This window comes from Lepisosteus oculatus, chromosome 22 (assembly GCF_040954835.1).
Source record: "Lepisosteus oculatus isolate fLepOcu1 chromosome 22, fLepOcu1.hap2, whole genome shotgun sequence".
Lineage (NCBI taxonomy): Eukaryota > Metazoa > Chordata > Actinopteri > Semionotiformes > Lepisosteidae > Lepisosteus > Lepisosteus oculatus.
In genome coordinates this window covers 3,376-31,250 of record NC_090717.1, presented here as the reverse complement: position 1 = coordinate 31,250, position 27,875 = coordinate 3,376, and positions in this window count along the sequence as shown.

Below are 27,875 nucleotides of genomic sequence, written 5' to 3'. Positions count from 1 at the left end.
AGAAACATGTTTATTTCTGCTGAAAAACACGTTTTGACCCTTTCTGCACACTGGGGTTAAGGGCTTAGTGTGTGGGCTCTTCTGAGCCTTGCTGTTACAAGGAGATTCAGTTGTCTGAAAAAACGCGTTTATTTCGGGCTGAAAAACACGTTTTGAAAAGTGTGATGTTACTGCCCCATAACTTACATGGGGTTGACCAAACTTGCAGAAACATGTTTATTTCTGCTGAAAAACACGTTTTGACCCTTTCTGCACACTGGGGTTAAGGGCTGAGTGTGTGGGCTCTTCTGAGCCTTGCTGTTACAAGGAGATTCAGTTGTCTGAAAAAACGCGTTTATTTCGGGCTGAAAAACACGTTTTGAAAAGTGTGATGTTACTGCCCCATAACTTACATGGGGTTGACCAAACTTGCAGAAACATGTTTATTTCTGCTGAAAAACACGTTTTGACCCTTTCTGCACACTGGGGTTCAGGGCTGAGTGTGTGGGCACTTCTGAGCCTTGCTGTTTCAAGTAGATTCAGCTGTCTGAAAAAACGCGTTTATTTCGGGCTGAAAAACACGTTTTGAAAAGTGTGATGTTACTGCCCCATAACTTACATGGGGTTGACCAAACTTGCAGAAACATGTTTATTTCTGCTGAAAAACACGTTTTGACCCTTTCTGCACACTGGGGTTAAGGGCTGAGTGTGTGGGCTCTTCTGAGCCTTGCTGTTACAAGGAGATTCAGTTGTCTGAAAAAACGCGTTTATTTCGGGCTGAAAAACACGTTTTGAAAAGTGTGATGTTACTGCCCCATAACTTACATGGGGTTGACCAAACTTGCAGAAACATGTTTATTTCTGCTGAAAAACACGTTTTGACCCTTTCTGCACACTGGGGTTAAGGGCTGAGTGTGTGGGCACTTCTGAGCCTTGCTGTTACAAGGAGATTCAGTTGTCTGAAAAAACGCGTTTATTTCGGGCTGAAAAACACGTTTTGAAAAGTGTGATGTTACTGCCCCATAACTTACATGGGGTTGACCAAACTTGCAGAAACATGTTTATTTCTGCTGAAAAACACGTTTTGACCCTTTCTGCACACTGGGGTTAAGGGCTGAGTGTGTGGGCTCTTCTGAGCCTTGCTGTTACAAGGAGATTCAGTTGTCTGAAAAAACGCGTTTATTTCGGGCTGAAAAACACGTTTTGAAAAGTGTGATGTTACTGCCCCATAACTTACATGGGGTTGACCAAACTTGCAGAAACATGTTTATTTCTGCTGAAAAACACGTTTTGACCCTTTCTGCACACTGGGGTTAAGGGCTGAGTGTGTGGGCTCTTCTGAGCCTTGCTGTTACAAGGAGATTCAGTTGTCTGAAAAAACGCGTTTATTTCGGGCTGAAAAACACGTTTTGAAAAGTGTGATGTTACTGCCCCATAACTTACATGGGGTTGACCAAACTTGTAGAAACATGTTTATTTCTGCTGAAAAACACGTTTTGACCCTTTCTGCACACTGGGGTTAAGGGCTGAGTGTGTGGGCACTTCTGAGCCTTGCTGTTACAAGTAGATTCAGCTGTCTGAAAAAACGCGTTTATTTCGGGCTGAAAAACACGTTTTGAAAAGTGTGATGTTACTGCCCCATAACTTACATGGGGTTGACCAAACTTGCAGAAACATGTTTATTTCTGCTGAAAAACACGTTTTGACCCTTTCTGCACACTGGGGTTAAGGGCTGAGTGTGTGGGCTCTTCTGAGCCTTGCTGTTACAAGGAGATTCAGTTGTCTGAAAAAACGCGTTTATTTCGGGCTGAAAAACACGTTTTGAAAAGTGTGATGTTACTGCCCCATAACTTACATGGGGTTGACCAAACTTGCAGAAACATGTTTATTTCTGCTGAAAAACACGTTTTGACCCTTTCTGCACACTGGGGTTAAGGGCTGAGTGTGTGGGCACTTCTGAGCCTTGCTGTTACAAGGAGATTCAGTTGTCTGAAAAAACGCGTTTATTTCGGGCTGAAAAACACGTTTTGAAAAGTGTGATGTTACTGCCCCATAACTTACATGGGGTTGACCAAACTTGCAGAAACATGTTTATTTCTGCTGAAAAACACGTTTTGACCCTTTCTGCACACTGGGGTTAAGGGCTGAGTGTGTGGGCTCTTCTGAGCCTTGCTTTTACAAGGAGATTCAGTTGTCTGAAAAAACGCGTTTATTTCGGGCTGAAAAACACGTTTTGAAAAGTGTGATGTTACTGCCCCATAACTTACATGGGGTTGACCAAACTTGCAGAAACATGTTTATTTCTGCTGAAAAACACGTTTTGACCATTTCTGCACACTGGGGTTAAGGGATGAGTGTGTGGGAACTTCTGAGCCTTGCTGTTACTAGTAGATTCAGCTGTCTGAAAAAACGCGTTTATTTCGGGCTGAAAAACACGTTTTGAACAGTGTGATGTTACTGCCCCATAACTTACATGGGGTTGACCAAACTTGTAGAAACATGTTTATTTCTGCTGAAAAACACGTTTTGACCCTTTCTGCACACTGGGGTTAAGGGCTGAGTGTGTGGGCACTTCTGAGCCTTGCTGTTACAAGTAGATTCAGCTGTCTGAAAAAACGCGTTTATTTCGGGCTGAAAAACACGTTTTGAAAAGTGTGATGTTACTGCCCCATAACTTACATGGGGTTGACCAAACTTGCAGAAACATGTTTATTTCTGCTGAAAAAACACGTTTTGACCCTTTCTGCACACTGGGTTAAGGGCTGAGTGTGTGGGCACTTCTGAGCCTTGCTGTTACAAGGAGATTCAGTTGTCTGAAAAAACGCGTTTATTTCGGGCTGAAAAACACGTTTTGAAAAGTGTGATGTTACTGCCCCATAACTTACATGGGGTTGACCAAACTTGCAGAAACATGTTTATTTCTGCTGAAAAACACGTTTTGACCCTTTCTGCACACTGGGGTTAAGGCCTGAGTGTGTGGGCTCTTCTGAGCCTTGCTGTTACAAGGAGATTCAGTTGTCTGAAAAACGCGTTTATTTCGGGCTGAAAAACACGTTTTGAAAAGTGTGATGTTACTGCCCCATAACTTACATGGGTTTGACCAAACTTGCAGAAACATGTTTATTTCTGCTGAAAAACACGTTTTGACCCTTTCTGCACACTGGGGTTAAGGGCTGAGTGTGTGGGCACTTCTGAGCCTTGCTGTTACAAGTAGATTCAGCTGTCTGAAAAAACGCGTTTATTTCGGGCTGAAAAACACGTTTTGAAAAGTGTGATGTTACTGCCCCATAACTTACATGGGGTTGACCAAACTTGCAGAAACATGTTTATTTCTGCTGAAAAACACGTTTTGACCCTTTCTGCACACTGGGGTTAAGGGCTGAGTGTGTGGGCACTTCTGAGCCTTGCTGTTACAAGTAGATTCAGCTGTCTGAAAAAACGCGTTTATTTCGGGCTGAAAAACACGTTTTGAAAAGTGTGATGTTACTGCCCCATAACTTACATGGGGTTGACCAAACTTGCAGAAACATGTTTATTTCTGCTGAAAAACACGTTTTGACCCTTTCTGCACACTGGGGTTAAGGGCTGAGTGTGTGGGCACTTCTGAGCCTTGCTGTTACAAGTAGATTCAGCTGTCTGAAAAAACGCGTTTATTTCGGGCTGAAAAACACGTTTTGAAAAGTGTGATGTTACTGCCCCATAACTTACATGGGGTTGACCAAACTTGCAGAAACATGTTTATTTCTGCTGAAAAACACGTTTTGACCCTTTCTGCACACTGGGGTTAAGGGCTGAGTGTGTGGGCACTTCTGAGCCTTGCTGTTACAAGTAGATTCAGTTGTCTGAAAAAACGCGTTTATTTCGGGCTGAAAAACACGTTTTGAAAAGTGTGATGTTACTGCCCCATAACTTACATGGGGTTGACCAAACTTGCAGAAACATGTTTATTTCTGCTGAAAAACACGTTTTGACCCTTTCTGCGCACTGGGGTTAAGGGCTGAGTGTGTGGGCTCTTCTGAGCCTTGCTGTTACAAGGAGATTCAGTTGTCTGAAAAAACGCGTTTATTTCGGGCTGAAAAACACGTTTTGAAAAGTGTGATGTTACTGCCCCATAACTTACATGGGGTTGACCAAACTTGCAGAAACATGTTTATTTCTGCTGAAAAAAACGTTTTGACCCTTTCTGCACACTGGGGTTAAGGGCTTAGTGTGTGGGCTCTTCTGAGCCTTGCTGTTACAAGGAGATTCAGTTGTCTGAAAAAACGCGTTTATTTCGGGCTGAAAAACACGTTTTGAAAAGTGTGATGTTACTGCCCCATAACTTACATGGGGTTGACCAAACTTGCAGAAACATGTTTATTTCTGCTGAAAAACACGTTTTGACCCTTTCTGCACACTGGGGTTAAGGCCTGAGTGTGTGGGCTCTTCTGAGCCTTGCTGTTACAAGGAGATTCAGTTGTCTGAAAAAACGCGTTTATTTCGGGCTGAAAACACGTTTTGAAAAGTGTGATGTTACTGCCCCATAACTTACATGGGTTTGACCAAACTTGCAGAAACATGTTTATTTCTGCTGAAAAACACGTTTTGACCCTTTCTGCACACTGGGGTTAAGGGCTGAGTGTGTGGGCACTTCTGAGCCTTGCTGGTACAAGTAGATTCAGCTGTCTGAAAAAACGCGTTTATTTCGGGCTGAAAAACACGTTTTGAAAAGTGTGATGTTACTGCCCCATAACTTACATGGGGTTGACCAAACTTGCAGAAACATGTTTATTTCTGCTGAAAAACACGTTTTGACCCTTTCTGCACACTGGGGTTAAGGGCTGAGTGTGTGGGCACTTCTGAGCCTTGCTGTTACAAGTAGATTCAGCTGTCTGAAAAAACGCGTTTATTTCGGGCTGAAAAACACGTTTTGAAAAGTGTGATGTTACTGCCCCATAACTTACATGGGGTTGACCAAACTTGCAGAAACATGTTTATTTCTGCTGAAAAACACGTTTTGACCCTTTCTGCACACTGGGGTTAAGGGCTGAGTGTGTGGGCACTTCTGAGCCTTGCTGTTACAAGTAGATTCAGCTGTCTGAAAAAACGTGTTTATTTCGGGCTGAAAAACACGTTTTGAAAAGTGTGATGTTACTGCCCCATAACTTACATGGGGTTGACCAAACTTGCAGAAACATGTTTATTTCTGCTGAAAAAAACGTTTTGACCCTTTCTGCACACTGGGGTTAAGGGCTTAGTGTGTGGGCTCTTCTGAGCCTTGCTGTTACAAGGAGATTCAGTTGTCTGAAAAAACGCGTTTATTTCGGGCTGAAAAACACGTTTTGAAAAGTGTGATGTTACTGCCCCATAACTTACATGGGGTTGACCAAACTTGCAGAAACATGTTTATTTCTGCTGAAAAACACGTTTTGACCCTTTCTGCACACTGGGGTTAAGGCCTGAGTGTGTGGGCTCTTCTGAGCCTTGCTGTTACAAGGAGATTCAGTTGTCTGAAAAAACGCGTTTATTTCGGGCTGAAAACACGTTTTGAAAAGTGTGATGTTACTGCCCCATAACTTACATGGGTTTGACCAAACTTGCAGAAACATGTTTATTTCTGCTGAAAAACACGTTTTGACCCTTTCTGCACACTGGGGTTAAGGGCTGAGTGTGTGGGCACTTCTGAGCCTTGCTGGTACAAGTAGATTCAGCTGTCTGAAAAAACGCGTTTATTTCGGGCTGAAAAACACGTTTTGAAAAGTGTGATGTTACTGCCCCATAACTTACATGGGGTTGACCAAACTTGCAGAAACATGTTTATTTCTGCTGAAAAACACGTTTTGACCCTTTCTGCACACTGGGGTTAAGGGCTGAGTGTGTGGGCACTTCTGAGCCTTGCTGTTACAAGTAGATTCAGCTGTCTGAAAAAACGCGTTTATTTCGGGCTGAAAAACACGTTTTGAAAAGTGTGATGTTACTGCCCCATAACTTACATGGGGTTGACCAAACTTGCAGAAACATGTTTATTTCTGCTGAAAAACACGTTTTGACCCTTTCTGCACACTGGGGTTAAGGGCTGAGTGTGTGGGCACTTCTGAGCCTTGCTGTTACAAGTAGATTCAGTTGTCTGAAAAAACGCGTTTATTTCGGGCTGAAAAACACGTTTTGAAAAGTGTGATGTTACTGCCCCATAACTTACATGGGGTTGACCAAACTTGCAGAAACATGTTTATTTCTGCTGAAAAACACGTTTTGACCCTTTCTGCGCACTGGGGTTAAGGGCTGAGTGTGTGGGCTCTTCTGAGCCTTGCTGTTACAAGGAGATTCAGTTGTCTGAAAAAACGCGTTTATTTCGGGCTGAAAAACACGTTTTGAAAAGTGTGATGTTACTGCCCCATAACTTACATGGGGTTGACCAAACTTGCAGAAACATGTTTATTTCTGCTGAAAAACACGTTTTGACCCTTTCTGCACACTGGGGTTAAGGGCTGAGTGTGTGGGCACTTCTGAGCCTTGCTGTTACAAGTAGATTCAGCTGTCTGAAAAAACGCGTTTATTTCGGGCTGAAAAACACGTTTTGAAAAGTGTGATGTTACTGCCCCATAACTTACATGGGGTTGACCAAACTTGCAGAAACATGTTTATTTCTGCTGAAAAACACGTTTTGACCCTTTCTGCACACTGGGGTTAAGGGCTGAGTGTGTGGGCACTTCTGAGCCTTGCTGTTACAAGTAGATTCAGCTGTCTGAAAAAACGCGTTTATTTCGGGCTGAAAAACACGTTTTGAAAAGTGTGATGTTACTGCCCCATAACTTACATGGGGTTGACCAAACTTGCAGAAACATGTTTATTTCTGCTGAAAAACACGTTTTGACCCTTTCTGCACACTGGGGTTAAGGGCTGAGTGTGTGGGCACTTCTGAGCCTTGCTGTTACAAGTAGATTCAGTTGTCTGAAAAAACGCGTTTATTTCGGGCTGAAAAACACGTTTTGAAAAGTGTGATGTTACTGCCCCATAACTTACATGGGGTTGACCAAACTTGCAGAAACATGTTTATTTCTGCTGAAAAACACGTTTTGACCCTTTCTGCGCACTGGGGTTAAGGGCTGAGTGTGTGGGCTCTTCTGAGCCTTGCTGTTACAAGGAGATTCAGTTGTCTGAAAAAACGCGTTTATTTCGGGCTGAAAAACACGTTTTGAAAAGTGTGATGTTACTGCCCCATAACTTACATGGGGTTGACCAAACTTGCAGAAACATGTTTATTTCTGCTGAAAAAAACGTTTTGACCCTTTCTGCACACTGGGGTTAAGGGCTTAGTGTGTGGGCTCTTCTGAGCCTTGCTGTTACAAGGAGATTCAGTTGTCTGAAAAAACGCGTTTATTTCGGGCTGAAAAACACGTTTTGAAAAGTGTGATGTTACTGCCCCATAACTTACATGGGGTTGACCAAACTTGCAGAAACATGTTTATTTCTGCTGAAAAACACGTTTTGACCCTTTCTGCACATTGGGGTTAAGGGCTGAGTGTGTGGGCACTTCTGAGCCTTGCTGTTACAAGTAGATTCAGCTGTCTGAAAAAACGCGTTTATTTCGGGCTGAAAAACACGTTTTGAAAAGTGTGATGTTACTGCCCCATAACTTACATGGGGTTGACCAAACTTGCAGAAACATGTTTATTTCTGCTGAAAAACACGTTTTGACCCTTTCTGCACACTGGGGTTAAGGGCTGAGTGTGTGGGCTCTTCTGAGCCTTGCTGTTACAAGGAGATTCAGTTGTCTGAAAAAATGCGTTTATTTCGGACTGAAAAACACGTTTTGAAAAGTGTGATGTTACTGCCCCATAACTTACATGGGGTTGACCAAACTTGCAGAAACATGTTTATTTCTGCTGAAAAACACGTTTTGACCCTTTCTGCACTCTGGGGTTAAGGGCTGAGTGTGTGGGCACTTCTGAGCCTTGCTGTTACAAGTAGATTCAGCTGTCTGAAAAAACGCGTTTATTTCGGGCTGAAAAACACGTTTTGAAAAGTGTGATGTTACTGCCCCATAACTTACATGGGGTTGACCAAACTTGCAGAAACATGTTTATTTCTGCTGAAAAACACGTTTTGACCCTTTCTGCACACTGGGGTTAAGGGCTGAGTGTGTGGGCTCTTCTGAGCCTTGCTGTTACAAGGAGATTCAGTTGTCTGAAAAAACGCGTTTATTTCGGGCTGAAAAACACGTTTTGAAAAGTGTGATGTTACTGCCCCATAACTTACATGGGGTTGACCAAACTTGCAGAAACATGTTTATTTCTGCTGAAAAACACGTTTTGACCCTTTCTGCACTCTGGGGTTAAGGGCTGAGTGTGTGGGCACTTCTGAGACTTGCTGTTACAAGGAGATTCAGCTGTCTGAAAAAACGCGTTTATTTCGGGCTGAAAAACACGTTTTGAAAAGTGTGATGTTACTGCCCCATAACTTACATGGGGTTGACCAAACTTGCAGAAACATGTTTATTTCTGCTGAAAAACACGTTTTGACCCTTTCTGCACACTGGGGTTAAGGGCTGAGTGTGTGGGCACTTCTGAGCCTTGCTGTTACAAGTAGATTCAGCTGTCTGAAAAAACGCGTTTATTTCGGGCTGAAAAACACGTTTTGAAAAGTGTGATGTTACTGCCCCATAACTTACATGGGGTTGACCAAACTTGCAGAAACATGTTTATTTCTGCTGAAAAGCACGTTTTGACCCTTTCTGCACACTGGGGTTAAGGGCTGAGTGTGTGGGCACTTCTGAGCCTTGCTGTTACAAGGAGATTCAGTTGTCTGAAAAAACGTGTTTATTTCGGGCTGAAAAACACGTTTTGAAAAGTGTGATGTTACTGCCCCATAACTTACATGGGGTTGACCAAACTTGCAGAAACATGTTTATTTCTGCTGAAAAACACGTTTTGACCCTTTCTGCACACTGGGGTTAAGGGCTTAGTGTGTGGGCTCTTCTGAGCCTTGCTGTTACAAGGAGATTCAGTTGTCTGAAAAAACGCGTTTATTTCGGGCTGAAAAACACGTTTTGAAAAGTGTGATGTTACTGCCCCATAACTTACATGGGGTTGACCAAACTTGCAGAAACATGTTTATTTCTGCTGAAAAACACGTTTTGACCCTTTCTGCACACTGGGGTTAAGGGCTGAGTGTGTGGGCTCTTCTGAGCCTTGCTGTTACAAGGAGATTCAGTTGTCTGAAAAAACGCGTTTATTTCGGGCTGAAAAACACGTTTTGAAAAGTGTGATGTTACTGCCCCATAACTTACATGGGGTTGACCAAACTTGCAGAAACATGTTTATTTCTGCTGAAAAACACGTTTTGACCCTTTCTGCACACTGGGGTTCAGGGCTGAGTGTGTGGGCACTTCTGAGCCTTGCTGTTACAAGTAGATTCAGCTGTCTGAAAAAACGCGTTTATTTCGGGCTGAAAAACACGTTTTGAAAAGTGTGATGTTACTGCCCCATAACTTACATGGGGTTGACCAAACTTGCAGAAACATGTTTATTTCTGCTGAAAAACACGTTTTGACCCTTTCTGCACACTGGGGTTAAGGGCTGAGTGTGTGGGCTCTTCTGAGCCTTGCTGTTACAAGGAGATTCAGTTGTCTGAAAAAACGCGTTTATTTCGGGCTGAAAAACACGTTTTGAAAAGTGTGATGTTACTGCCCCATAACTTACATGGGGTTGACCAAACTTGCAGAAACATGTTTATTTCTGCTGAAAAACACGTTTTGACCCTTTCTGCACACTGGGGTTAAGGGCTGAGTGTGTGGGCACTTCTGAGCCTTGCTGTTACAAGGAGATTCAGTTGTCTGAAAAAACGCGTTTATTTCGGGCTGAAAAACACGTTTTGAAAAGTGTGATGTTACTGCCCCATAACTTACATGGGGTTGACCAAACTTGCAGAAACATGTTTATTTCTGCTGAAAAACACGTTTTGACCCTTTCTGCACACTGGGGTTAAGGGCTGAGTGTGTGGGCTCTTCTGAGCCTTGCTGTTACAAGGAGATTCAGTTGTCTGAAAAAACGCGTTTATTTCGGGCTGAAAAACACGTTTTGAAAAGTGTGATGTTACTGCCCCATAACTTACATGGGGTTGACCAAACTTGCAGAAACATGTTTATTTCTGCTGAAAAACACGTTTTGACCCTTTCTGCACACTGGGGTTAAGGGCTGAGTGTGTGGGCTCTTCTGAGCCTTGCTGTTACAAGGAGATTCAGTTGTCTGAAAAAACGCGTTTATTTCGGGCTGAAAAACACGTTTTGAAAAGTGTGATGTTACTGCCCCATAACTTACATGGGGTTGACCAAACTTGTAGAAACATGTTTATTTCTGCTGAAAAACACGTTTTGACCCTTTCTGCACACTGGGGTTAAGGGCTGAGTGTGTGGGCACTTCTGAGCCTTGCTGTTACAAGTAGATTCAGCTGTCTGAAAAAACGCGTTTATTTCGGGCTGAAAAACACGTTTTGAAAAGTGTGATGTTACTGCCCCATAACTTACATGGGGTTGACCAAACTTGCAGAAACATGTTTATTTCTGCTGAAAAACACGTTTTGACCCTTTCTGCACACTGGGGTTAAGGGCTGAGTGTGTGGGCTCTTCTGAGCCTTGCTGTTACAAGGAGATTCAGTTGTCTGAAAAAACGCGTTTATTTCGGGCTGAAAAACACGTTTTGAAAAGTGTGATGTTACTGCCCCATAACTTACATGGGGTTGACCAAACTTGCAGAAACATGTTTATTTCTGCTGAAAAACACGTTTTGACCCTTTCTGCACACTGGGGTTAAGGGCTGAGTGTGTGGGCACTTCTGAGCCTTGCTGTTACAAGGAGATTCAGTTGTCTGAAAAAACGCGTTTATTTCGGGCTGAAAAACACGTTTTGAAAAGTGTGATGTTACTGCCCCATAACTTACATGGGGTTGACCAAACTTGCAGAAACATGTTTATTTCTGCTGAAAAACACGTTTTGACCCTTTCTGCACACTGGGGTTAAGGGCTGAGTGTGTGGGCTCTTCTGAGCCTTGCTGTTACAAGGAGATTCAGTTGTCTGAAAAAACGCGTTTATTTCGGGCTGAAAAACACGTTTTGAAAAGTGTGATGTTACTGCCCCATAACTTACATGGGGTTGACCAAACTTGCAGAAACATGTTTATTTCTGCTGAAAAACACGTTTTGACCATTTCTGCACACTGGGGTTAAGGGATGAGTGTGTGGGAACTTCTGAGCCTTGCTGTTACTAGTAGATTCAGCTGTCTGAAAAAACGCGTTTATTTCGGGCTGAAAAACACGTTTTGAACAGTGTGATGTTACTGCCCCATAACTTACATGGGGTTGACCAAACTTGTAGAAACATGTTTATTTCTGCTGAAAAACACGTTTTGACCCTTTCTGCACACTGGGGTTAAGGGCTGAGTGTGTGGGCACTTCTGAGCCTTGCTGTTACAAGTAGATTCAGCTGTCTGAAAAAACGCGTTTATTTCGGGCTGAAAAACACGTTTTGAAAAGTGTGATGTTACTGCCCCATAACTTACATGGGGTTGACCAAACTTGCAGAAACATGTTTATTTCTGCTGAAAAACACGTTTTGACCCTTTCTGCACACTGGGGTTAAGGGCTGAGTGTGTGGGCACTTCTGAGCCTTGCTGTTACAAGGAGATTCAGTTGTCTGAAAAAACGCGTTTATTTCGGGCTGAAAAACACGTTTTGAAAAGTGTGATGTTACTGCCCCATAACTTACATGGGGTTGACCAAACTTGCAGAAACATGTTTATTTCTGCTGAAAAACACGTTTTGACCCTTTCTGCACACTGGGGTTAAGGCCTGAGTGTGTGGGCTCTTCTGAGCCTTGCTGTTACAAGGAGATTCAGTTGTCTGAAAAAACGCGTTTATTTCGGGCTGAAAAACACGTTTTGAAAAGTGTGATGTTACTGCCCCATAACTTACATGGGTTTGACCAAACTTGCAGAAACATGTTTATTTCTGCTGAAAAACACGTTTTGACCCTTTCTGCACACTGGGGTTAAGGGCTGAGTGTGTGGGCACTTCTGAGCCTTGCTGTTACAAGTAGATTCAGCTGTCTGAAAAAACGCGTTTATTTCGGGCTGAAAAACACGTTTTGAAAAGTGTGATGTTACTGCCCCATAACTTACATGGGTTTGACCAAACTTGCAGAAACATGTTTATTTCTGCTGAAAAACACGTTTTGACCCTTTCTGCACACTGGGGTTAAGGGCTGAGTGTGTGGGCACTTCTGAGCCTTGCTGTTACAAGTAGATTCAGCTGTCTGAAAAAACGCGTTTATTTCGGGCTGAAAAACACGTTTTGAAAAGTGTGATGTTACTGCCCCATAACTTACATGGGGTTGACCAAACTTGCAGAAACATGTTTATTTCTGCTGAAAAACACGTTTTGACCCTTTCTGCACACTGGGGTTAAGGGCTGAGTGTGTGGGCACTTCTGAGCCTTGCTGTTACAAGTAGATTCAGCTGTCTGAAAAAACGCGTTTATTTCGGGCTGAAAAACACGTTTTGAAAAGTGTGATGTTACTGCCCCATAACTTACATGGGGTTGACCAAACTTGCAGAAACATGTTTATTTCTGCTGAAAAACACGTTTTGACCCTTTCTGCACACTGGGGTTAAGGGCTGAGTGTGTGGGCACTTCTGAGCCTTGCTGTTACAAGTAGATTCAGCTGTCTGAAAAAACGCGTTTATTTCGGGCTGAAAAACACGTTTTGAAAAGTGTGATGTTACTGCCCCATAACTTACATGGGGTTGACCAAACTTGCAGAAACATGTTTATTTCTGCTGAAAAACACGTTTTGACCCTTTCTGCACACTGGGGTTAAGGGCTGAGTGTGTGGGCACTTCTGAGCCTTGCTGTTACAAGTAGATTCAGTTGTCTGAAAAAACGCGTTTATTTCGGGCTGAAAAACACGTTTTGAAAAGTGTGATGTTACTGCCCCATAACTTACATGGGGTTGACCAAACTTGCAGAAACATGTTTTTTTCTGCTGAAAAACACGTTTTGACCCTTTCTGCGCACTGGGGTTAAGGGCTGAGTGTGTGGGCTCTTCTGAGCCTTGCTGTTACAAGGAGATTCAGTTGTCTGAAAAAACGCGTTTATTTCGGGCTGAAAAACACGTTTTGAAAAGTGTGATGTTACTGCCCCATAACTTACATGGGGTTGACCAAACTTGCAGAAACATGTTTATTTCTGCTGAAAAAAACGTTTTGACCCTTTCTGCACACTGGGGTTAAGGGCTTAGTGTGTGGGCTCTTCTGAGCCTTGCTGTTACAAGGAGATTCAGTTGTCTGAAAAAACGCGTTTATTTCGGGCTGAAAAACACGTTTTGAAAAGTGTGATGTTACTGCCCCATAACTTACATGGGGTTGACCAAACTTGCAGAAACATGTTTATTTCTGCTGAAAAACACGTTTTGACCCTTTCTGCACACTGGGGTTAAGGCCTGAGTGTGTGGGCTCTTCTGAGCCTTGCTGTTACAAGGAGATTCAGTTGTCTGAAAAAACGCGTTTATTTCGGGCTGAAAACACGTTTTGAAAAGTGTGATGTTACTGCCCCATAACTTACATGGGTTTGACCAAACTTGCAGAAACATGTTTATTTCTGCTGAAAAACACGTTTTGACCCTTTCTGCACACTGGGGTTAAGGGCTGAGTGTGTGGGCACTTCTGAGCCTTGCTGGTACAAGTAGATTCAGCTGTCTGAAAAAACGCGTTTATTTCGGGCTGAAAAACACGTTTTGAAAAGTGTGATGTTACTGCCCCATAACTTACATGGGGTTGACCAAACTTGCAGAAACATGTTTATTTCTGCTGAAAAACACGTTTTGACCCTTTCTGCACACTGGGGTTAAGGGCTGAGTGTGTGGGCACTTCTGAGCCTTGCTGTTACAAGTAGATTCAGCTGTCTGAAAAAACGCGTTTATTTCGGGCTGAAAAACACGTTTTGAAAAGTGTGATGTTACTGCCCCATAACTTACATGGGGTTGACCAAACTTGCAGAAACATGTTTATTTCTGCTGAAAAACACGTTTTGACCCTTTCTGCACACTGGGGTTAAGGGCTGAGTGTGTGGGCACTTCTGAGCCTTGCTGTTACAAGTAGATTCAGCTGTCTGAAAAAACGCGTTTATTTCGGGCTGAAAAACACGTTTTGAAAAGTGTGATGTTACTGCCCCATAACTTACATGGGGTTGACCAAACTTGCAGAAACATGTTTATTTCTGCTGAAAAAAACGTTTTGACCCTTTCTGCACACTGGGGTTAAGGGCTTAGTGTGTGGGCTCTTCTGAGCCTTGCTGTTACAAGGAGATTCAGTTGTCTGAAAAAACGCGTTTATTTCGGGCTGAAAAACACGTTTTGAAAAGTGTGATGTTACTGCCCCATAACTTACATGGGGTTGACCAAACTTGCAGAAACATGTTTATTTCTGCTGAAAAACACGTTTTGACCCTTTCTGCACACTGGGGTTAAGGGCTGAGTGTGTGGGCACTTCTGAGCCTTGCTGTTACAAGTAGATTCAGCTGTCTGAAAAAACGCGTTTATTTCGGGCTGAAAAACACGTTTTGAAAAGTGTGATGTTACTGCCCCATAACTTACATGGGGTTGACCAAACTTGCAGAAACATGTTTATTTCTGCTGAAAAACACGTTTTGACCCTTTCTGCACACTGGGGTTAAGGGCTGAGTGTGTGGGCACTTCTGAGCCTTGCTGTTACAAGTAGATTCAGTTGTCTGAAAAAACGCGTTTATTTCGGGCTGAAAAACACGTTTTGAAAAGTGTGATGTTACTGCCCCATAACTTACATGGGGTTGACCAAACTTGCAGAAACATGTTTATTTCTGCTGAAAAACACGTTTTGACCCTTTCTGCGCACTGGGGTTAAGGGCTGAGTGTGTGGGCTCTTCTGAGCCTTGCTGTTACAAGGAGATTCAGTTGTCTGAAAAAACGCGTTTATTTCGGGCTGAAAAACACGTTTTGAAAAGTGTGATGTTACTGCCCCATAACTTACATGGGGTTGACCAAACTTGCAGAAACATGTTTATTTCTGCTGAAAAAAACGTTTTGACCCTTTCTGCACACTGGGGTTAAGGGCTTAGTGTGTGGGCTCTTCTGAGCCTTGCTGTTACAAGGAGATTCAGTTGTCTGAAAAAACGCGTTTATTTCGGGCTGAAAAACACGTTTTGAAAAGTTTGATGTTACTGCCCCATAACTTACATGGGGTTGACCAAACTTGCAGAAACATGTTTATTTCTGCTGAAAAACACGTTTTGACCCTTTCTGCACACTGGGGTTAAGGCCTGAGTGTGTGGGCTCTTCTGAGCCTTGCTGTTACAAGGAGATTCAGTTGTCTGAAAAAACGCGTTTATTTCGGGCTGAAAACACGTTTTGAAAAGTGTGATGTTACTGCCCCATAACTTACATGGGTTTGACCAAACTTGCAGAAACATGTTTATTTCTGCTGAAAAACACGTTTTGACCCTTTCTGCACACTGGGGTTAAGGGCTGAGTGTGTGGGCACTTCTGAGCCTTGCTGGTACAAGTAGATTCAGCTGTCTGAAAAAACGCGTTTATTTCGGGCTGAAAAACACGTTTTGAAAAGTGTGATGTTACTGCCCCATAACTTACATGGGGTTGACCAAACTTGCAGAAACATGTTTATTTCTGCTGAAAAACACGTTTTGACCCTTTCTGCACACTGGGGTTAAGGGCTGAGTGTGTGGGCACTTCTGAGCCTTGCTGTTACAAGTAGATTCAGCTGTCTGAAAAAACGCGTTTATTTCGGGCTGAAAAACACGTTTTGAAAAGTGTGATGTTACTGCCCCATAACTTACATGGGGTTGACCAAACTTGCAGAAACATGTTTATTTCTGCTGAAAAACACGTTTTGACCCTTTCTGCACACTGGGGTTAAGGGCTGAGTGTGTGGGCACTTCTGAGCCTTGCTGTTACAAGTAGATTCAGCTGTCTGAAAAAACGCGTTTATTTCGGGCTGAAAAACACGTTTTGAAAAGTGTGATGTTACTGCCCCATAACTTACATGGGGTTGACCAAACTTGCAGAAACATGTTTATTTCTGCTGAAAAACACGTTTTGACCCTTTCTGCACACTGGGGTTAAGGGCTGAGTGTGTGGGCACTTCTGAGCCTTGCTGTTACAAGTAGATTCAGCTGTCTGAAAAAACGCGTTTATTTCGGGCTGAAAAACACGTTTTGAAAAGTGTGATGTTACTGCCCCATAACTTACATGGGGTTGACCAAACTTGCAGAAACATGTTTATTTCTGCTGAAAAAAACGTTTTGACCCTTTCTGCACACTGGGGTTAAGGGCTTAGTGTGTGGGCTCTTCTGAGCCTTGCTGTTACAAGGAGATTCAGTTGTCTGAAAAAACGCGTTTATTTCGGGCTGAAAAACACGTTTTGAAAAGTGTGATGTTACTGCCCCATAACTTACATGGGGTTGACCAAACTTGCAGAAACATGTTTATTTCTGCTGAAAAACACGTTTTTGACCCTTTCTGCACACTGGGGTTAAGGCCTGAGTGTGTGGGCTCTTCTGAGCCTTGCTGTTACAAGGAGATTCAGTTGTCTGAAAAAACGCGTTTATTTCGGGCTGAAAACACGTTTTGAAAAGTGTGATGTTACTGCCCCATAACTTACATGGGTTTGACCAAACTTGCAGAAACATGTTTATTTCTGCTGAAAAACACGTTTTGACCCTTTCTGCACACTGGGTTAAGGGCTGAGTGTGTGGGCACTTCTGAGCCTTGCTGGTACAAGTAGATTCAGCTGTCTGAAAAAACGCGTTTATTTCGGGCTGAAAAACACGTTTTGAAAAGTGTGATGTTACTGCCCCATAACTTACATGGGGTTGACCAAACTTGCAGAAACATGTTTATTTCTGCTGAAAAACACGTTTTGACCCTTTCTGCACACTGGGGTTAAGGGCTGAGTGTGTGGGCACTTCTGAGCCTTGCTGTTACAAGTAGATTCAGCTGTCTGAAAAAACGCGTTATATTCGGGCTGAAAAACACGTTTTGAAAAGTGTGATGTTACTGCCCCATAACTTACATGGGGTTGACCAAACTTGCAGAAACATGTTTATTTCTGCTGAAAAACACGTTTTGACCCTTTCTGCACACTGGGGTTAAGGGCTGAGTGTGTGGGCACTTCTGAGCCTTGCTGTTACAAGTAGATTCAGCTGTCTGAAAAAACGCGTTTATTTCGGGCTGAAAAACACGTTTTGAAAAGTGTGATGTTACTGCCCCATAACTTACATGGGGTTGACCAAACTTGCAGAAACATGTTTATTTCTGCTGAAAAACACGTTTTGACCCTTTCTGCACACTGGGGTTAAGGGCTGAGTGTGTGGGCACTTCTGAGCCTTGCTGTTACAAGTAGATTCAGCTGTCTGAAAAAACGCGTTTATTTCGGGCTGAAAACACGTTTTGAAAAGTGTGATGTTACTGCCCCATAACTTACATGGGGTTGACCAAACTTGCAGAAACATGTTTATTTCTGCTGAAAAACACGTTTTGACCCTTTCTGCACACTGGGGTTAAGGGCTGAGTGTGTGGGCACTTCTGAGCCTTGCTGTTACAAGTAGATTCAGTTGTCTGAAAAAACGCGTTTATTTCGGGCTGAAAAACACGTTTTGAAAAGTGTGATGTTACTGCCCCATAACTTACATGGGGTTGACCAAACTTGCAGAAACATGTTTATTTCTGCTGAAAAACACGTTTTGACCCTTTCTGCGCACTGGGGTTAAGGGCTGAGTGTGTGGGCTCTTCTGAGCCTTGCTGTTACAAGGAGATTCAGTTGTCTGAAAAAACGCGTTTATTTCGGGCTGAAAAACACGTTTTGAAAAGTGTGATGTTACTGCCCCATAACTTACATGGGGTTGACCAAACTTGCAGAAACATGTTTATTTCTGCTGAAAAACACGTTTTGACCCTTTCTGCGCACTGGGGTTAAGGGCTGAGTGTGTGGGCACTTCTGAGCCTTGCTGTTACAAGTAGATTCAGCTGTCTGAAAAAACGCGTTTATTTCGGGCTGAAAAACACGTTTTGAAAAGTGTGATGTTACTGCCCCATAACTTACATGGGGTTGACCAAACTTGCAGAAACATGTTTATTTCTGCTGAAAAACACGTTTTGACCCTTTCTGCACACTGGGGTTAAGGGCTGAGTGTGTGGGCACTTCTGAGCCTTGCTGTTACAAGTAGATTCAGCTGTCTGAAAAAACGCGTTTATTTCGGGCTGAAAAACACGTTTTGAAAAGTGTGATGTTACTGCCCCATAACTTACATGGGGTTGACCAAACTTGCAGAAACATGTTTATTTCTGCTGAAAAACACGTTTTGACCCTTTCTGCACACTGGGGTTAATGGCTGAGTGTGTGGGCACTTCTGAGCCTTGCTGTTACAAGTAGATTCAGCTGTCTGAAAAAACGCGTTTATTTCGGGCTGAAAAACACGTTTTGAAAAGTGTGATGTTACTGCCCCATAACTTACATGGGGTTGACCAAACTTGCAGAAACATGTTTATTTCTGCTGAAAAACACGTTTTGACCCTTTCTGCACACTGGGGTTAAGGGCTGAGTGTGTGGGCACTTCTGAGCCTTGCTGTTACAAGTAGATTCAGCTGTCTGAAAAAACGCGTTTATTTCGGGCTGAAAAACACGTTTTGAAAAGTGTGATGTTACTGCCCCATAACTTACATGGGGTTGACCAAACTTGCAGAAACATGTTTATTTCTGCTGAAAAACACGTTTTGACCCTTTCTGCACACTGGGGTTAAGGGCTGAGTGTGTGGGCACTTCTGAGCCTTGCTGTTACAAGTAGATTCAGCTGTCTGAAAAAACGCGTTTATTTCGGGCTGAAAAACACGTTTTGAAAAGTGTGATGTTACTGCCCCATAACTTACATGGGGTTGACCAAACTTGCAGAAACATGTTTATTTCTGCTGAAAAACACGTTTTGACCCTTTCTGCACACTGGGGTTAAGGGCTGAGTGTGTGGGCACTTCTGAGCCTTGCTGTTACAAGTAGATTCAGCTGTCTGAAAAAACGCGTTTATTTCGGGCTGAAAAACACGTTTTGAAAAGTGTGATGTTACTGCCCCATAACTTACATGGGGTTGACCAAACTTGCAGAAACATGTTTATTTCTGCTGAAAAACACGTTTTGACCCTTTCTGCACACTGGGGTTAAGGGCTGAGTGTGTGGGCACTTCTGAGCCTTGCTGTTACAAGTAGATTCAGTTGTCTGAAAAAACGCGTTTATTTCGGGCTGAAAAACACGTTTTGAAAAGTGTGATGTTACTGCCCCATAACTTACATGGGGTTGACCAAACTTGCAGAAACATGTTTATTTCTGCTGAAAAACACGTTTTGACCCTTTCTGCGCACTGGGGTTAAGGGCTGAGTGTGTGGGCTCTTCTGAGCCTTGCTGTTACAAGGAGATTCAGTTGTCTGAAAAAACGCGTTTATTTCGGGCTGAAAAACACGTTTTGAAAAGTGTGATGTTACTGCCCCATAACTTACATGGGGTTGACCAAACTTGCAGAAACATGTTTATTTCTGCTGAAAAACACGTTTTGACCCTTTCTGCACACTGGGGTTAAGGGCTGAGTGTGTGGGCACTTCTGAGCCTTGCTGTTACAAGTAGATTCAGCTGTCTGAAAAAACGCGTTTATTTCGGGCTGAAAAACACGTTTTGAAAAGTGTGATGTTACTGCCCCATAACTTACATGGGGTTGACCAAACTTGCAGAAACATGTTTATTTCTGCTGAAAAACACGTTTTGACCCTTTCTGCACACTGGGGTTAAGGGCTGAGTGTGTGGGCACTTCTGAGCCTTGCTGTTACAAGTAGATTCAGCTGTCTGAAAAAACGCGTTTATTTCGGGCTGAAAAACACGTTTTGAAAAGTGTGATGTTACTGCCCCATAACTTACATGGGGTTGACCAAACTTGCAGAAACATGTTTATTTCTGCTGAAAAACACGTTTTGACCCTTTCTGCACACTGGGGTTAATGGCTGAGTGTGTGGGCACTTCTGAGCCTTGCTGTTACAAGTAGATTCAGCTGTCTGAAAAAACGCGTTTATTTCGGGCTGAAAAACACGTTTTGAAAAGTGTGATGTTACTGCCCCATAACTTACATGGGGTTGACCAAACTTGCAGAAACATGTTTATTTCTGCTGAAAAACACGTTTTGACCCTTTCTGCACACTGGGGTTAAGGGCTGAGTGTGTGGGCACTTCTGAGCCTTGCTGTTACAAGTAGATTCAGTTGTCTGAAAAAACGCGTTTATGTCGGGCTGAAAAACACGTTTTGAAAAGTGTGATGTTACTGCCCCATAACTTACATGGGGTTGACCAAACTTGCAGAAACATGTTTATTTCTGCTGAAAAACACGTTTTGACCCTTTCTGCGCACTGGGGTTAAGGGCTGAGTGTGTGGGCTCTTCTGAGCCTTGCTGTTACAAGGAGATTCAGTTGTCTGAAAAACGCGTTTATTTCGGGCTGAAAAACACGTTTTGAAAAGTGTGATGTTACTGCCCCATAACTTACATGGGGTTGACCAAACTTGCAGAAACATGTTTATTTCTGCTGAAAAAAACGTTTTGACCCTTTCTGCACACTGGGGTTAAGGGCTGAGTGTGTGGGCTCTTCTGAGCCTTGCTGTTACAAGGAGATTCAGTTGTCTGAAAAAACGCGTTTATTTCGGGCTGAAAAACACGTTTTGAAAAGTGTGATGTTACTGCCCCATAACTTACATGGGGTTGACCAAACTTGCAGAAACATGTTTATTTCTGCTGAAAAACACGTTTTTGACCCTTTCTGCACACTGGGGTTAAGGGCTGAGTGTGTGGGCTCTTCTGAGCCTTGCTGTTACAAGTAGATTCAGCTGTCTGAAAAAACGCGTTTATTTCGGGCTGAAAAACACGTTTTGAAAAGTGTGATGTTACTGCCCCATAACTTACATGGGTTTGACCAAACTTGCAGAAACATGTTTATTTCTGCTGAAAAACACGTTTTGACCCTTTCTGCACACTGGGGTTAAGGGCTGAGTGTGTGGGCACTTCTGAGCCTTGCTGTTACAAGTAGATTCAGCTGTCTGAAAAAACGCGTTTATTTCGGGCTGAAAAACACGTTTTGAAAAGTGTGATGTTACTGCCCCATAACTTACATGGGGTTGACCAAACTTGCAGAAACATGTTTATTTCTGCTGAAAAACACGTTTTGACCCTTTCTGCACACTGGGGTTAAGGGCTGAGTGTGTGGGCACTTCTGAGCCTTGCTGTTACAAGTAGATTCAGTTGTCTGAAAAAACGCGTTTATGTCGGGCTGAAAAACACGTTTTGAAAAGTGTGATGTTACTGCCCCATAACTTACATGGGGTTGACCAAACTTGCAGAAACATGTTTATTTCTGCTGAAAAACACGTTTTGACCCTTTCTGCACACTGGGGTTAAGGGCTGAGTGTGTGGGCACTTCTGAGCCTTGCTGTTACAAGTAGATTCAGTTGTCTGAAAAAACGCGTTTATTTCGGCTGAAAAACACGTTTTGAAAAGTGTGATGTTACTGCCCCTAACTTACATGGGGTTGACCAAACTTGCAGAAACATGTTTATTTCTGCTGAAAAAAACGTTTTGACCCTTTCTGCACACTGGGGTTAAGGGCTGAGTGTGTGGGCTCTTCTGAGCCTTGCTGTTACAAGGAGATTCAGTTGTCTGAAAAAACGCGTTTATTTCGGGCTGAAAAACACGTTTTGAAAAGTGTGATGTTACTGCCCCATAACTTACATGGGGTTGACCAAACTTGCAGAAACATGTTTATTTCTGCTGAAAAACACGTTTTGACCCTTTCTGCAGCACTGGGGTTAAGGGCTGAGTGTGTGGGCTCTTCTGAGCCTTGCTGTTACAAGGAGATTCAGTTGTCTGAAAAAACGCGTTTATTTCGGGCTGAAAACACGTTTTGAAAAGTGTGATGTTACTGCCCCATAACTTACATGGGGTTGACCAAACTTGCAGAAACATGTTTATTTCTGCTGAAAAACACGTTTTGACCCTTTCTGCACACTGGGGTTAAGGCTGAGTGTGTGGGCACTTCTGAGCCTTGCTGTTACAAGTAGATTCAGCTGTCTGAAAAAACGCGTTTATTTCGGGCTGAAAAACACGTTTTGAAAAGTGTGATGTTACTGCCCCATAACTTACATGGGGTTGACCAAACTTGCAGAAACATGTTTATTTCTGCTGAAAAACACGTTTTGACCCTTTCTGCACACTGGGGTTAAGGGCTGAGTGTGTGGGCACTTCTGAGCCTTGCTGTTACAAGTAGATTCAGCTGTCTGAAAAAACGCGTTTATTTCGGGCTGAAAAACACGTTTTGAAAAGTGTGATGTTACTGCCCCATAACTTACATGGGGTTGACCAAACTTGCAGAAACATGTTTATTTCTGCTGAAAAACACGTTTTGACCCTTTCTGCACACTGGGGTTAAGGGCTGAGTGTGTGGGCACTTCTGAGCCTTGCTGTTACAAGTAGATTCAGTTGTCTGAAAAAACGCGTTTATTTCGGGCTGAAAAACACGTTTTGAAAAGTGTGATGTTACTGCCCCATAACTTACATGGGGTTGACCAAACTTGCAGAAACATGTTTATTTCTGCTGAAAAACACGTTTTGACCCTTTCTGCACACTGGGGTTAAGGGCTGAGTGTGTGGGCTCTTCTGAGCCTTGCTGTTACAAGGAGATTCAGTTGTCTGAAAAAACGCGTTTATTTCGGGCTGAAAAACACGTTTTGAAAAGTGTGATGTTACTGCCCCATAACTTACATGGGGTTGACCAAACTTGCAGAAACATGTTTATTTCTGCTGAAAAAACGTTTTGACCCTTTCTGCACACTGGGGTTAAGGGCTTAGTGTGTGGGCTCTTCTGAGCCTTGCTGTTACAAGGAGATTCAGTTGTCTGAAAAAACGCGTTTATTTCGGGCTGAAAAACACGTTTTGAAAAGTGTGATGTTACTGCCCCATAACTTACATGGGGTTGACCAAACTTGCAGAAACATGTTTATTTCTGCTGAAAAACACGTTTTGACCCTTTCTGCACACTGGGGTTAAGGCTGAGTGTGTGGGCTCTTCTGAGCCTTGCTGTTACAAGGAGATTCAGTTGTCTGAAAAAACGCGTTTATTTCGGGCTGAAAAACACGTTTTGAAAAGTGTGATGTTACTGCCCCATAACTTACATGGGGTTGACCAAACTTGCAGAAACATGTTTATTTCTGCTGAAAAACACGTTTTGACCCTTTCTGCACACTGGGGTTAAGGGCTGAGTGTGTGGGCACTTCTGAGCCTTGCTGTTACAAGTAGATTCAGTTGTCTGAAAAAACGCGTTTATTTCGGGCTGAAAAACACGTTTTGAAAAGTGTGATGTTACTGCCCCATAACTTACATGGGGTTGACCAAACTTGCAGAAACATGTTTATTTCTGCTGAAAAACACGTTTTGACCCTTTCTGCACACTGGGGTTAAGGGCTGAGTGTGTGGGCACTTCTGAGCCTTGCTGTTACAAGTAGATTCAGCTGTCTGAAAAAACGCGTTTATTTCGGGCTGAAAAACACGTTTTGAAAAGTGTGATGTTACTGCCCCATAACTTACATGGGGTTGACCAAACTTGCAGAAACATGTTTATTTCTGCTGAAAAACACGTTTTGACCCTTTCTGCACACTGGGGTTAAGGGCTGAGTGTGTGGGCTCTTCTGAGCCTTGCTGTTACAAGGAGATTCAGTTGTCTGAAAAAACGCGTTTATTTCGGGCTGAAAAACACGTTTGAAAAGTGTGATGTTACTGCCCCATAACTTACATGGGGTTGACCAAACTTGCAGAAACATGTTTATTTCTGCTGAAAAACACGTTTTGACCCTTTCTGCACACTGGGGTTAAGGGCTGAGTGTGTGGGCTCTTCTGAGCCCTTGCTGTTACAAGTAGATTCAGTTGTCTGAAAAAACGCGTTTATTTCGGGCTGAAAAACACGTTTTGAAAAGTGTGATGTTACTGCCCCATAACTTACATGGGGTGACCAAACTTGCAGAAACATGTTTATTTCTGCTGAAAAACACGTTTTGACCCTTTCTGCACACTGGGGTTAAGGCTGAGTGTGTGGGCACTTCTGAGCCTTGCTGTTACAAGTAGATTTCAGCTGTCTGAAAAAACGCGTTTATTTCGGGCTGAAAAACACGTTTGAAAAGTGTGATGTTACTGCCCCATAACTTACATGGGGTTGACCAAACTTGCAGAAACATGTTTATTTCTGCTGAAAAACACGTTTTGACCCTTTCTGCACACTGGGGTTAAGGCTGAGTGTGTGGGCTCTTCTGAGCCTTGCTGTTACAAGGAGATTCAGTTGTCTGAAAAAACGCGTTTATTTCGGGCTGAAAAACACGTTTTGAAAAGTGTGATGTTACTGCCCCATAACTTACATGGGGTTGACCAAACTTGCAGAAACATGTTTATTTCTGCTGAAAAACACGTTTTGACCCTTTCTGCACACTGGGGTTAAGGGCTGAGTGTGTGGGCACTTCTGAGCCTTGCTGTTACAAGTAGATTCAGCTGTCTGAAAAAACGCGTTTATTTCGGGCTGAAAAACACGTTTTTGAAAAGTGTGATGTTACTGCCCCATAACTTACATGGGTTGACCAAACTTGCAGAAACATGTTTATTTCTGCTGAAAAACACGTTTTGACCCTTTCTGCACACTGGGGTTAAGGCTGAGTGTGTGGGCACTTCTGAGCCTTGCTGTTACAAGTAGATTCAGCTGTCTGAAAAACGCGTTTATTTCGGGCTGAAAAACACGTTTTGAAAAGTGTGATGTTACTGCCCCATAACTTACATGGGGTTGACCAAACTTGCAGAAACATGTTTATTTCTGCTGAAAAACACGTTTTGACCCTTTCTGCACACTGGGGTTAAGGGCTGAGTGTGTGGGCACTTCTGAGCCTTGCTGTTACAAGTAGATTCAGCTGTCTGAAAAAACGCGTTTATTTCGGGCTGAAAAACACGTTTTGAAAAGTGTGATGTTACTGCCCCATAACTTACATGGGGTTGACCAAACTTGCAGAAACATGTTTATTTCTGCTGAAAAACACGTTTTGACCCTTTCTGCACACTGGGGTTAAGGGCTGAGTGTGTGGGCACTTCTGAGCCTTGCTGTTACAAGTAGATTCAGCTGTCTGAAAAAACGCGTTTATTTCGGGCTGAAAAACACGTTTTGAAAAGTGTGATGTTACTGCCCCATAACTTACATGGGGTTGACCAAACTTGCAGAAACATGTTTATTTCTGCTGAAAAACACGTTTTGACCCTTTCTGCACACTGGGGTTAAGGGCTGAGTGTGTGGGCACTTCTGAGCCTTGCTGTTACAAGTAGATTCAGTTGTCTGAAAAAACGCGTTTATTTCGGGCTGAAAAACACGTTTTGAAAAGTGTGATGTTACTGCCCCATAACTTACATGGGGTTGACCAAACTTGCAGAAACATGTTTATTTCTGCTGAAAAACACGTTTTGACCCTTTCTGCACACTGGGGTTAAGGGCTGAGTGTGTGGGCTCTTCTGAGCCTTGCTGTTACAAGGAGATTCAGTTGTCTGAAAAAACGCGTTTATTTCGGGCTGAAAAACACGTTTTGAAAAGTGTGATGTTACTGCCCCATAACTTACATGGGGTTGACCAAACTTGCAGAAACATGTTTATTTCTGCTGAAAAACACGTTTTGACCCTTTCTGCACACTGGGGTTAAGGGCTGAGTGTGTGGGCACTTCTGAGCCTTGCTGTTACAAGTAGATTCAGCTGTCTGAAAAAACGCGTTTATTTCGGGCTGAAAAACACGTTTTGAAAAGTGTGATGTTACTGCCCCATAACTTACATGGGGTTGACCAAACTTGCAGAAACATGTTTATTTCTGCTGAAAAACACGTTTTGACCCTTTCTGCACACTGGGGTTAAGGCTGAGTGTGTGGGCTCTTCTGAGCCTTGCTGTTACAAGGAGATTCAGCTGTCTGAAAAAACGCGTTTATTTCGGGCTGAAAAACACGTTTTGAAAAGTGTGATGTTACTGCCCCATAACTTACATGGGGTTGACCAAACTTGCAGAAACATGTTTATTTCTGCTGAAAAACACGTTTTGACCCTTTCTGCACACTGGGTTAAGGGCTGAGTGTGTGGGCACTTCTGAGCCTTGCTGTTACAAGTAGATTCAGCTGTCTGAAAAAACGCGTTTATTTCGGGCTGAAAAACACGTTTTGAAAAGTGTGATGTTACTGCCCCATAACTTACATGGGTTGACCAAACTTGCAGAAACATGTTTATTTCTGCTGAAAAACACGTTTTGACCCTTTCTGCACACTGGGGTTAAGGCTGAGTGTGTGGGCACTTCTGAGCCTTGCTGTTACAAGTAGATTCAGCTGTCTGAAAAAACGCGTTTATTTCGGGCTGAAAAACCACGTTTTGAAAAGTGTGATGTTACTGCCCCATAACTTACATGGGGTTGACCAAACTTGCAGAAACATGTTTATTTCTGCTGAAAAACACGTTTTGACCCTTTCTGCACACTGGGGTTAAGGGCTGAGTGTGTGGGCACTTCTGAGCCTTGCTGTTACAAGTAGATTCAGCTGTCTGAAAAAACGCGTTTATTTCGGGCTGAAAAACACGTTTTGAAAAGTGTGATGTTACTGCCCCATAACTTACATGGGGTTGACCAAACTTGCAGAAACATGTTTATTTCTGCTGAAAAACACGTTTTGACCCTTTCTGCACACTGGGGTTAAGGGCCTGAGTGTGTGGGCTCTTCTGAGCCTTGCTGTTACAAGGAGATTCAGTTGTCTGAAAAAACGCGTTTATTTCGGGCTGAAAAACACGTTTTGAAAAGTGTGATGTTACTGCCCCATAACTTACATGGGGTTGACCAAACTTGCAGAAACATGTTATTTCTGCTGAAAAACACGTTTTGACCCTTTCTGCACACTGGGGTTAAGGGCTGAGTGTGTGGGCACTTCTGAGCCTTGCTGTTACAAGTAGATTCAGCTGTCTGAAAAAACGCGTTTATTTCGGGCTGAAAAACACGTTTTGAAAAGTGTGATGTTACTGCCCCATAACTTACATGGGGTTGACCAAACTTGCAGAAACATGTTTATTTCTGCTGAAAAACACGTTTTGACCCTTTCTGCACACTGGGGTTAAGGGCTGAGTGTGTGGGCACTTCTGAGCCTTGCTGTTACAAGTAGATTCAGCTGTCTGAAAAAACGCGTTTATTTCGGGCTGAAAAACACGTTTTGAAAAGTGTGATGTTACTGCCCCATAACTTACATGGGGTTGACCAAACTTGCAGAAACATGTTTATTTCTGCTGAAAAACACGTTTTGACCCTTTCTGCACACTGGGGTTAAGGGCTGAGTGTGTGGGCTCTTCTGAGCCTTGCTGTTACAAGTAGATTCAGTTGTCTGAAAAAACGCGTTTATTTCGGGCTGAAAAACACGTTTTGAAAAGTGTGATGTTACTGCCCCATAACTTACATGGGGTTGACCAAACTTGCAGAAACATGTTTATTTCTGCTGAAAAACACGTTTTGACCCTTTCTGCACACTGGGGTTAAGGGCTGAGTGTGTGGGCACTTCTGAGCCTTGCTGTTACAAGTAGATTCAGCTGTCTGAAAAAACGCGTTTATTTCGGGCTGAAAAACACGTTTTTGAAAAGTGTGATGTTACTGCCCCATAACTTACATGGGTTGACCAAACTTGCAGAAACATGTTTATTTCTGCTGAAAAACACGTTTTGACCCTTTCTGCACACTGGGGTTAAGGGCTGAGTGTGTGGGCACTTCTGA